This window comes from Erpetoichthys calabaricus, chromosome 14, assembly GCF_900747795.2.
Source record: "Erpetoichthys calabaricus chromosome 14, fErpCal1.3, whole genome shotgun sequence".
Classification (NCBI taxonomy): Eukaryota; Metazoa; Chordata; class Cladistia; order Polypteriformes; family Polypteridae; genus Erpetoichthys; species Erpetoichthys calabaricus.
In genome coordinates this window covers 101,887,576-101,900,240 of record NC_041407.2, presented here as the reverse complement: position 1 = coordinate 101,900,240, position 12,665 = coordinate 101,887,576, and the positions used below count along the sequence as shown (strand labels likewise).

The following is a 12,665-nucleotide window of genomic DNA, read 5'->3' as shown; positions in this document are numbered from 1 at the left end:
GCATGACCTTAAAAAGGCGGTTCATGCTAGAAAACCCTCAAATAAAGCTGAATTACAACAATTTTGCAAAGATGAGTGGGCCAAAATTCCTCCAGAGCGCTGTAAAAGACTCATTGCAAGTTATCGCAAACGCTTGATTGCAGTTATTGCTGCTAAGGGTGGCCCAACCAGTTATTAGGTTCAGGGGGCAATTACTTTTTCACACAGGGCCATGTAGGTTTGGATTTTTTTTTCTCCCTAAATAATAAAAACCATCATTTAAAAACTGCATTTTGTGTTTACTTGTGTTATATTTGACTAATGGTTAAATGTGTTTGATGATTAGAAACATTTTGTGTGACAAACATGCAAAAGAATAAGAAATCAGGAAGGGGGCAAATAGTTTTTCACACCACTGTATGTACAATATTTACTCAGTTATGCACAGAACTAGTGGTTTTATTAGTGTTTTAACATAGATTATTCTGATGAAGAAATGAGTAGTCAAGCAAAATGACACCTTTTATTGGCTAACTAAAAAGTAAAACTTTGGTATTGTAATCTGTCTGGCAGCCAAGAGCTATGATGACTTTATAGTGCCAAACACTTGTATTTTCTTGTCCAACAGGCTGTTGTATCTCGTAAGGTATCGTCCAAATGGACAAAAAAATTATGAAAATCCTAAAGGTCACCGGGTAATGACTTATATAGAAGATGAGGATAGGCCATGTAGATGGCCTCTACAACCTCTTGGATGAAGTGCTGTCAAGAGCTGTAGGCACTTTTGAGAGAATTGACAGAGTTCACATCATTCTGGATGTGCTGATGCCAGAGGTTAATTAGCCTTCAGTAAATCTCTAATGGGTACAGAAAGTGTGTCTATGAGTAACATCCTCTCTTTTTCTGTGTTTTTGATGGGCTCTTATTAAAGCTATACAAACAGTTGAGAGGATTTCTCTGCCAGAGGCAGAAAATCTGTTCGTGGATGGACCAGCAGACAGTGAGTGGTACATCATGTGGAAAATAAACAGTCCTTTCTTTTTCTTTTCAGTGCCATTATTCTGTTAAACGGCATACCCTATAGTTGTTGTGAATTTAGACAAGAATATAAACTAAATATATATAAATGTGAATATATATGTTTAAAGTGACTTTTAAACTATACATTAGTACATTTTTAGTATTGGTAAAATTACATTTAGAAGTATGCCATATGTAGCATTTATTCTAAACTTTACAAGGTCAAGAATTGTGGTTTCAAATGACAAATGCAAAAGTGTTTCTGGTTGGTATGATTAGAATTTGTTCATTTGTGTGGTTGTTTTTGTTTTGTTTTTTTAGTGAGAGGGAAGAGTTTGACAAACTTGTTTTGCGACAGTTGGAAGCACAGGGAAAGCACCACTGAGGTATTTAAACTCGGGATTACATCTCAACCCTACTCAAATAAATGTGTCTCTTTCTTTACTTCTCTTTTGCCTTTTTTATTTCTGTGTGTTAAAATGACTGTGCATAATAAAGTTGTATATATTTAATGTAACTATTGATGTAAATAATAAAGGACACTTTCTGTTATTGTTAAAGATTGTTGATTAAGTTCTGTATATTTGAAATTGCTTGTCTGTTTTTAGACAATTGATGTCATCTGGATTTTTTCTTTAATTGTTATAACTGCTTTGTACAGTTGTTATGCATTTTACATTGTTGTTTTATTTATATATAATATATAGAAGCGGGCATGCTGTTGTTTTAATACTTCAGTATATTCCTTGATCAGTCTGTTTGTTAAATTTAATCTTTGTGCATTCTTTCTTTCTTTCAATTCAACTGACCAATCATTATTGATAAATATTTCTTGAAATTGTTGCACAATTTGTATTGAATAATTATTAATAAAATCTTGTTTTTGGTAGTGATAATACTGAGTGTTCTGTTTAAGTGGTGCTGGTCCATTCACCTTGCGTATTAACACTGTTAGAACTGACAGATATGACCAGAGCCTCCACTTGTATCCACATGGTTACAAATGGTGTGCACTTTGCTAGTAATCCCACAAGATAAAAGAGCTTGGAAACTGAGCATCCTGATCAAGGCTTTGCTGTTCACTTACAAACATACTCTAGAATAATATGGTTCTTACTTATCTTTAATTAGGAGTCACATTTTCAATAACACTTGCATTTTTTAACTTAAAATACAGGTTTTACATATGGGAACAAAATTAAAAGAAAAGGATTGTATACGCCTGATAAATAGTCAAAACTTTTGAAGATCAGTATTTTAAAACCATGACTCACAGCTAGGACCTTGTTGTTCTAAGGTCTTGACATTATATATATATAGATATATATTCACGGCATTTGTAGTCTGTGTCACAATCTGATTGTATGGGTGGTTACCTATCAGGTAACGCTTGTGGTTGGCCAGCAAGTCTGCTAACATCCACCACGTGCCCTCAGTTGTGAGAAGCAGATCATAGAATGGTTGAAATAGTTTACTGTCAAATAATGCAAAGAGTACGCGACACGTGCCGTGAATGTAATTACCCTGATCTACATGCTGTCAAATAAACGAACCACATGCCGTGGCGCAGCGTTAGGGGCTTCGCCTCTGGCGCTGACGTCCGAGGTTTGATTCCCAAGAGGGAGTGCAGTAGATTGTGTACGCCTGATGAGCCCAGAATTAGGGCGAAACACGTGTCGCGTACTCTTTGCATTATTTGACAGTAAACTATTTCAACCTTTCTATGATCTGCTTCTCACAACTGAGGGCACGTGGCGGATGTTAGCAGACTTGCTGGCCAACCACAAGCGTTACCTGGTAGGTAACCACCCATACAATCAGATTGTGACACAGACTATGAATGCCATGAATGTAATTACCCCGATCTACATACTGTCAAATAAACGAACCACACGCCTCTAGCGCTGACGTCCGAGGTTCGATTCCCGAGAGGGAGTGCAGTGAGTGTGTACGCCTGATGAACCTAGAATTAGGGCGAAACACGTGTCGCGTACTCTTTGCATTATTTGACAGGAGACTATTTCAACCATATATATATATATATATATATATATATAGATATTTCTTCTCAAAAAATGAAAGGAACCCTTTTTAATGAGAGTACAGCATCAAGTCAATGACACTTGTGGGCTGTTGATCTGGTCAGTGAAGTAGCAGAGGGGCTTGTTCATCAGTTTCAGCTGCTTTGGTGCACATGAGGGGCGACAATGAGATGACCCCCAAAACAGGAATGAATGGTTTAACAGCTGGAGGGAGGTCACTGACATTTTTCCCTCCTCATCTGTTTTGTCACTTATTTTGCATTTGGCTACGGTCAGTGTCGCTACTGGTGGCATGAGGCCATACCTGGACCCTACAGAGCTGGCACAGGTAGTCCAACTTCTCCAGGATGGCACATCAACACGTGCCATTGCCAGAAGGTTTGCCGTGTCTCCCAGCACAGTCTCAAGGGCATGGAGGAGATTCCAGGAGACAGGCAAGCAGTTACTTCAGGAGAGGTGGACAGGGCCCCTCATAAAAGGTCCTTAACCCATCAGCAGGACTCACCAGTTTCTGCTCCTTTGGCCAAGGAGGAACAGGATGAGCACTGCCAGAGCCTATAAAATGACCACCAGCAGGCAGGCCACTGGTGTGAATGTCTCTGACCAAACAATCACAAACAGACTTGAGGAGGGTGGCCTGAAGGTGGCCCGACGTCCTCTAGTGAGCACCAGGGAGCTCGATTGGCATTTGCCATAGAATACCAGAACTGGCAGGTCTACCACTGGTGGGCACCCTGTGCGTTTCACAGATGAGAGCAGGTTCACCTTGAGCACATGTGACAGATGTGAAAGGGTCTGGAGAAGCCATGGAGAACGTTATTCTGCCTGTGGCGTAGTTCAGCATAACTGGTTTGGTGGTGGGTCAGTGATGGTCTATGGAGGCATATCCATGGAGGGACACACAGACCTCTACGGACTAGACAACAGTGGGCACCTTGACTGCCATTAGATATCTGGATGAAATCCTTGGACCTATTGGCAGACCCTATGCTGGTGCAGTGGTTCCTGGGTTCCTCCTGGTGCACCACAACGGCTGGCCTCATGTGGTCAGAGAATGAAGGAATTGATCCCATTGACTGCCCCAAGAACACCTCTGGGTGGGACATTATGTTTCAGTCCATCCGACGCCACCAGGTTGCACCTCAGACTGTCCAGGAGCTCAGTGATGCCCTGGTCCAGATCTGGGAGGAGATCCCCCAGGACACCATCCTTCATCTCATTAGCAGCATACCCCCCCAATATTGTCAGGCATGCACACAAGCACATGAGGGCCATACAAATTACTGAGTGCCATTTGGAGTTGCTGCAATGAAATTTCGGCAAAATGGACTCGCCTGCCTGCCTGCCTGCCACATCGTTTCTTCCCTTTGATTTTCAGGATGGCTTTGAATTCAGCCCTCTGTAGGTTCATCGTTTTCATTTCCAACAAATGATGTGCCATCCTTTTGTTCCTAACACATCAGTCCATAGCAGTAGAGACAGCCAGCAGGATTTTTTTTCCCATTAAGATCTCATGTGCTTTCAAAGTGTTCCTTTAATTTTTTTTGTATATACTATATATATATAATACAAACTATTGAAAACTACATTGATGTAAACCAGATTTTCAGTATAAACCAATGAGAAACGACAATATAAAAATGCCTTACCAGAAATATCATTGCCAAAATAAATTTCCAGCTGTTCAGATTGAATTATTTAATGGCTATGACTTGACAGACTCAGTGCAGTGTGTGCTAAATGACCAGTAAAGTGGAGTCGTTTACAGCTGTGCAGGGTGTTATGTCAGGGCCATACTGGAGTATACAGACTCGGTGTGCTCTTAATATGCTGTTTGCTTGGATACTCATATAGGATTACGTCCAGCTCAAATATCTGTCATCTCTATCTTGTTACCAGTCGTGATGCTGATGCCCATCAGTGCCTGCTGTACAGTTGGACTCCTGACCTCCTCCAGTCTCAGAGACCCTAAAGACAGGCTGACGTGTTCAGCACACCACTAGGACCTGATGGAGTCAAATGGAGGATAAATGAGATATGAACAAACATCTGTCATGTTTTAATCTTTAAATGTAACTTTTGCATAAGTAATATGTATTACTAGCCAACGCCGCATAGTTATGTATTGATGGGTGAACACTTCCTGAACGACACAGATGTCCAAATAGAAGTGAAAATAAAACTGAGCCAGGTGCATTCTTTAATTGCATTTTCTGCCTTGTAGCGCAGTGGTAGTGTTGCTGGTTAACAGTAAGGAGACAGTGGAAAATTTTGGGTTCGCTTCCCGGTTCCTCCCTATGTGGATAGCGCTTTGAATGAAAAAAGTGAACATTTGCAAAATCCATAACGGTATGTTCAGTAAGTACAATGCACACACGTTTAATTTGTCGGCCTTGCTGCCCCCAACTCCTCACCTGAGCCACATTGTCCTTTCATTGTTCTTTGCGGTTTCGGCTGCTTTTCTATATATAATAATCCACCAAGTCACCCGACCACGGTAGTAGGAGGGGGGTGGGGAGTGTACACAGGGCAGGGACGTATTCAGAGGGAGCGTATGACCCGCACTCAGTGGGTATTCCTCGTTCGTGGGGAACAATTCGAGAAAGAGCTATCAATCTGTCAATCCTCTTCGTGTCCGGGCAGGGTGAGGTTTCCCGTGTTGAGTCAAATAAAGCAAGATTTGTGTGTGGTGAGTTGTTGTGTTCGAGCACATGAGCAGGCACTGTGAATGCCTTGAGAGCGAGGGTGGACGCGTGCTGGATGAATAATTAGTATCTATATATCTTCTTAGATATAGACAGCGTCTGATAGTTGTGATGGTTTTACACTCCAGCACATTGGGGTTGAACGCTGGTAACAGTCAGGCGGGCAGGCGTATTAGAGTTGGTGCTCTTAGAGTTGGTGGGCGTGTCTCTCTAGCGGTTCGAGTTCTTGGTGTGGTGCTCTGTCGTTTGTATCACACGGTCGGACGACTTGGTGGATTATATATGATGATGAATAAATGTTGAAATCCTTCGAGCAACTAATTAACTAACTAACACCAACCCGGTTGTGCATATTAAATGTTGAAATCCTTCGAGGAACTAATTAACTAACTGTAACACCAACCCACCCACACACACACACACACACACAGGTTATGTGAAAAAATGCGCCCGCACGGTCGGACGACTTGGTGGATTATATAACGCTGCTTTCAGTAAGTACAATGCACACGCATTTAATTTGTCGGCCAGTTTTTGCCAGCCGCCTTTTCTGGTTTGGGCTGACTTTGCAGTGTTACCGCTTGTGCATATTAAATGTTGAAATCTTTCGAGGAACTAATTAACACCAACCCACCCACACACACACACAGCTTGTGTGAAAAAATGCGCCCGTACTTTCATAATTTTGTTGCAGCCTATTAACTGTTTTAGACGCTGCATTCAGCAATTCACATCTGCGACAAACATGCCTCTTTTCACATGGTCCTGCTTTGGTGGGCGGGAAACGTTTTCCGTGTTCTTGCAGGAGCATCAAAGAAGACACATGTTAGTCGTGGAAACGAATTGCTGTATGTACGTGTAAAACAGTTTGCTATGGTGCACGCGGTCGTGCGTCTTAAGCGAAAAGTCAACGTGGCTTAGAGGTGCATGTGTACTGTAGCCCAGACGAAGATAAATGACGGCGTTTTTTCCCAGTCGACGCGTCCGAGTTGGTGGGTGTGGCTTTGCGAGTTGTCGTCGTAATCCAATGGTTTTAGAGTTTGTGGGCGTGGTTCCTTCCTGCGTGCGCCATGGGCGGCTTACTTGTCGGCGGCTTAGTGAATCCATGCCCCTTCCGCCGTGCTTTCCATGGGTGGCTACTTGTCTTCCGGCTTAGTGAATTATATATATAGATGGCTACTTGTCTTCCGGCTTAGTGAATTATATATATACAGTAGATAATAAACACATATTTGATGATCTTAAAGAGGTATTTAAAATCCCAAAAGTAATAAAGGTCCAATTAAGTCAAATAATTGAATACCCTGATTAACAGGTGCATAGTCACAAAAACTGCAAAATTATTAGTCTTTTGAAGGCATAATATTTGCTCTTCACAGATCGTTTAACATAGTAAACTTCATTGTAAAAATAATAATTGAAAGGTGACTATTAGCACTATGAAAACTGTGTTTCTTACATTTAACATTGATAACATCGAAGACAGCCAATGGATTCTTTAAAGTCACAATTTTATTGCCAGCTTTCTTAACGTTTTATATTCCCTGATACTTGAACGTGAGAGTGTCAAGAATGTGATTTGTAATAATCTGTAATCATAATACAGCTAAAAAATAAACTTAAATACGTGATTCACAGGCAAGAAACTCACTAGAGCTGCTGGTATATTGAGAACAGACATGAAGACCGAAGAATATTGACATCAGCAAACAAAGAACAGAGGCTGATCTGCAGGCAAGAAGGGGTTTCAATGGAATATTAGGAACTCAATATTCAACGTTTAAAATTGTAATACGTTTATAGCCTTTAAGGTCTTTAAGGTGAACCGTTAAATGTAGGCGGCTATTTCATTTGGACATTTGAGTAAACACCAACAGTCAAACATTTGTTTTAATCTGACTGACTTAATCAAGTAGAGCCCACACTTAAATCCACGTCAATCCATTAAAATTAGGCGAACACAAATTTGTATTGTTATGTTCATTTAAATTTTCTTCAGACGTTGTTCAGTAACGATAAATATCTCATATGCAAACTTTTATTATTATTTTTCAGAACCGCTACTTCATAAATGACTGTGGTAAAAATACACTGCAGTCTTAATAATGCACTCGACAAAGTGCTATAGTGTAAGATATTGACACTAGTAGACTATCGTCGCAGAGGTATTTTATGAATATACACTCTGTCTCTTACAGTCACTTCATCTTGACCGTCCACCTTTAGAAATTACACCCACCTTTTTTTTACGTATCCAAAAGGCAATTGGCTAAAGTGGAGCATGAATGACAAATAACACCAATTGGCGATTTGTTGAATAAAACGGTGATTGACCGCGACATTTAAATTTGCGATTGGCTGATCAGTGACTGACGTGCGCAAATTTAATATATGATTGGCTGAAGTCGAAAATGATATTAACGCCCATTTTACTCCGGTCTGCAGCAATATCTACTTGGAAACTGGTAGGTCTGCGAACACTTAACATGCAATCATTAACAAAGAAAGAGGAGTTTCCGTCGGGTTAATTCAGGATGTAATCAAACAAAATTCGTTCATTTTATGCTTTGACCGAAACTTCGCTTTGTATTCTAGGTGCTAGGACTGTGACTCATACACTGGTAAGTTTTGTTTCATTGAGTGCGTATTTCTAATATTCCATAGCTCTTTAAAGCGCACGGATGTGTTTTATATTTGCTTTGATAAGAATGGCCATGAGTGTATTTAACTGATTTTATAACTTTTCTAGTAAAAAGTATAAGCTTATTCGCATTTTTCAAGACTTGGCATATCTGTTCTTTTAGCTCATCAGCATGGAGTGGGTTACGTGTGCTGATTGGTCACAAAGCTGGATGTTGGGGGGTTCTAGGAAGTGAGTGACAGTGACATCCCAGTGAGAAGAGGTCGATCAAGGTCGGTTCAAGCTTAATTTGGGGGTCTGGGGGTGTGCAGTCAAAATTGTCAAAAGTGGTGGAGCAAGGAACCCCCTTGGAGTTCCCAGTGTGCTAATATTCGTATCAGGAACAGATGAGGGTTTGGGGGCCTTTGGGTTTCGAGCGAGCGTGCTGAGTTACATATTCTATATACGGAGTTCGGCGACTCTGACTTTTGTGTTGTCTTTAGAAAATCAAATGTCCAGGGAAACTGTCTGAAACTGTCAGATGTGGTTTTGTAGAGGTATGAATGCAGCCTTGGGTTTTTGGGGGGGGGGGGGGCACATAAAGTTTCTGAAGGGGTATATCCCCTCCCAGAACCCCCCAACATTCGGTTTTGAGCACAGATAACTTCATGATGATGAACTAAAAACACAGATCTACCACGTCTTTTCACATGAGTTTTTGCTAGCGAAGACCATGGATATAATTTCCCATACGTTTCATCTGAAAGTGACTCGAGTTTGACTCTTGGGTGTCATCCCTGTTGGTTCTTCCTTTAGAGGCACCCTAGACACCCACCTTAATGGGCCCCGTTCTGAAACAGCAGTAACTTGACTCCAGGGTCTTTCTGGATTGCATAGGACAGCCCAGGTAGACATCAACCAAGATGTGTCAATGCCATGAGGACACACACACACCGCAGAGTTTGGTGCAAAACTGCATTGTGCTTTTAATTCATCAGTGCTCTCTGAATAATAATTAAAGTGCTAACTAACTCACACTCCTCAGCCTCCCTGGAAAAGTCTATTCAGGGGTCCTGGAGAGGAGGGTCCATCGGATAGTCGAGCCTCGGATTCAGGAGGAACAGTGTGGTTTTCGTCCTGGTTTGCGGAACAGTGGACCAGCTCTATACCCATAGCAGGGTCCTGGAGGGTGCATGGGAGTTTGCCCAACCAGTCTACATATGTTTTGTGGACTTGGAAAAGGCATTCGACCGTGTCCCTCGGGGAATCCTGTGGGGGGTACTCCGAGAGTATGGGGTACCGGACCCCCTGATAAGGGCTGTTCAGTCCCTGTATGATCGGTGTCAGATCTTGGTCCGCATTGCCGGCAGTAAGTCGAACCCGTTTCCAGTGAGAGTTGGACTCCGCCAGGGCTGTCCTTTGTCACCGATTTTGTTCATAACTTTTATGGACAGAATTTCTAGGCGCAGCCAGGGCGTTGAGGGGGTCCGGTTTGGTGGGTTCAGGATTGGGTCACTGCTTTTTGCAGATGATGTTGTCCTGTTTGCTTCATCAGGCCGTGATCTTCAGCTCTCTCTGGATCGGTTCGCAGCCGAGTGTGAAGCGGCTGGAATGAGAATCAGCACCTCCAAATCCGAGACCATGGTCCTCAGCCGGAAAAGGGTGGAGTGCCCTCTCAGGGTTGGTAGCGAGATCCTGCCCCAAGTGGAGGAGTTCAAGTATCTCGGGGTCTTGTTCACGAGTGAGGGAAGAATGGAGCGTGAGATCGACAGGCGGATCGGTGCGACATCCGCAGTAATGCGGGCTCTGCATCGGTCTGTCGTGGTGAAAAAGGAGCTGAGCCGCAAGGCGAAGCTCTCAATTTACCAGTCGATCTATGTTCCTACCCTCACCTATGGTCATGAGGTATGGGTAGTGACCAAAAGAACGAGATCGCGAATACAAGCGGCTGAAATGAGTTTCCTCCGCAGGGTGTCTGGGCTCTCCCTTAAAGATAGGGTGAGAAGCTCAGTCATCCGGGAGGGGCTCAGAGTAGAGCCGCTGCTCCTCCGCATCGAGAGGAGTCAGATGAGGTGGCTCGGGCATCTGATCAGGATGCCTCCTGGACACCTCCCTGGTGAGGTGTTCCGGGCACGTCTAACCGGGAGGAGGCCCCGGGGAAGACCCAGGACACGCTAGAGGGACTATGTCTCTCGGCTGGCCTGGGAACGCCTTGGGATTCCCCCGGAAGAGCTAGAAGAAGTGGCTGGGGAGAGGGAAGTCTGGGCATCTCTGCTCAAGCTGCTGCCCCCGCGACCCGACCTCGGATAAGCGGGAGACAATGGATGGGTGGATGGATAACTAACTAACTAACTTAGTTAGCGAATGAGAAAACTACTTAACGGAGACAATGGATGGGTGGATGGATAACTAACTAACTAACTTAGTTAGCGAATGAGAAAACTACTTAACGGATTTAGATCTTTTTTTTTTTCTATAATTTGCTTGAACATTCCGGTTGATTTTGTGACTTCTCTCATTGCGCTAAGAATCATAATTCGCTTGCAGTAGCGATATATTCGCGCTAATCCGAGACAGGCTGCGGGCCGAAGGGAGGGGGAGGAGTGACGTCAGGAGTAGAGAGCTGGGCGGGGCCGTCCTCACTGTCCTGTTTCACTAATACGCGGGCGAAGCCGCGGGGGATGGCTAGTACATATTACATATATTATAAAAAATGAGTTTTCTACTTTTGTGCTTCTCGCGAGTTTCATTTGGTTTGACTTCTTTGCCTGTTTTCTCTTGTCTATCATTAGGATTTGGTAGTTAGTTTTTAATTAATTTGTCTTGCTTATACAGGGTGGCGCAGGGAAATGGGACATTTTAGAACTGGGTGTTGGCGACCCTGGGGCGTCACCATTTGTTTGGGACCAGTGCGACCTCGTTTAGACCCCCCTTGCCATTAGTTATAATGGAGCGGTGGAGTGGTGCGCAACGAGCGTTCCGTGAAAGCCTTTTATAAGAATAGTGATCATGTGACTGCTGCGCAAACGGGCGACATTACCAGTTAGGACGTCACAATCGTGTCCCGTCTGCTCACGCGATTACAACATGGGTGCATAATTTCGAAGAAGCGGGTTCAGCCTTAAAAAAGGGAGTCCCCAGGTGGAGCCATTTCGCATACTGCCAGACAACGGATGGCAGCAATTCGAGGCTTGTTTGGAAGGCGCGTCGTTTCGCGCAAAAGGTGACATTCCATGGCCTCCAAGATCCAAAGATCTCACTGTTTGTGATTTTTTTTTTTCAGTGGGGACATCTTAAAAGCCAAGTGTACCGCACACGTCCTGCAACCATTGCTGAACTAACCAGGAGGATTGAAGAGGAAGTCGCTGGCATTCCTCTTGACTTGTTACGTCGAACAATGCAGGCTGTCAGAATGTGTACGGAGAAATGGACAACTGCACCTTCATGATGTTTCTTTAAGACATAAAATATTGATTACCATCATTAGTTGCATATCCTGTACATTTCATCATTAAATGTATTTTGTAATGTGTTTATTCGTGCATTGAACGTCAGTTGAAAATTACCGTTTCCTTGCGCCACCCTGTATTTTTTATACGTGTGTGTAACCACAAGTTGCACCACTGAGCCCCAAACCACATACAGATAGTTTAAAGATACATCTTAGGATGTCCTGGCCTGGGACACCTCATCAGTGATGCTCCATGAGGTCATCGGGTGTTTTGGGTCTCGCAACATCAGACCCCCCTCACTCAGGTGACCCCGCCAGGGTTGATCAGGCAGTGGCTTGTGCCCCAGCAGCAAGAGCCCACGATTTGCACCACCTGGAGGCCCTTGCTCTAACCTCTATGGTGGGCATTATGGCTCTCCTTTTTTGTAGCTCCTGTGATACCAAGAAATTTGTAGACTTTGTGTAATGAGTGGCCACCTCGATGGGCTCACAATGAGCATTCCAGCTGCTCCCCCTGCTCCTGGTACTTGGACCACTTTTGTTCACGAGCCTCTTCAATGTGCTCCTCCCAAGGGACTTTTCACCTCCACTATGACCACCTGCTTTGAAGAGACAGATGTTAACACCATGTAATTCCTCAAAGAAGTTGGCGTAACGTGGTCCGGGAACGTGAGCTGCCTACCTAAAGTCTATCTGCAGATCCCAGTCCACCGCCGAGGTGAGCAGGCCCACTGCTACTGGAGGCTGTGACAAAGGTGAAGTCCCTCTGGCTGAAGATGACCCTGCTGTTAGCCATGGCTTTAGAGATGGCCTCTGCCACTGACTTGAGCACCTGGTCATGTCACCGG

General features: G+C 43.6%; 1 long non-coding RNA gene across 1 annotated transcript; it reads left to right on the top strand.

Annotated features, from left to right (window-relative positions):
- Positions 1-8,231: 8,231 nt before the first annotated feature.
- LOC114665348 (uncharacterized) lies at positions 8,232-11,855 on the top strand. The gene is made up of 3 exons (XR_003718401.2): positions 8,232-8,367; positions 8,551-8,659; positions 11,650-11,855. It is a non-coding gene; the product is annotated as an uncharacterized LOC114665348 (long non-coding RNA).
- Positions 11,856-12,665: the final 810 nt, after the last annotated feature.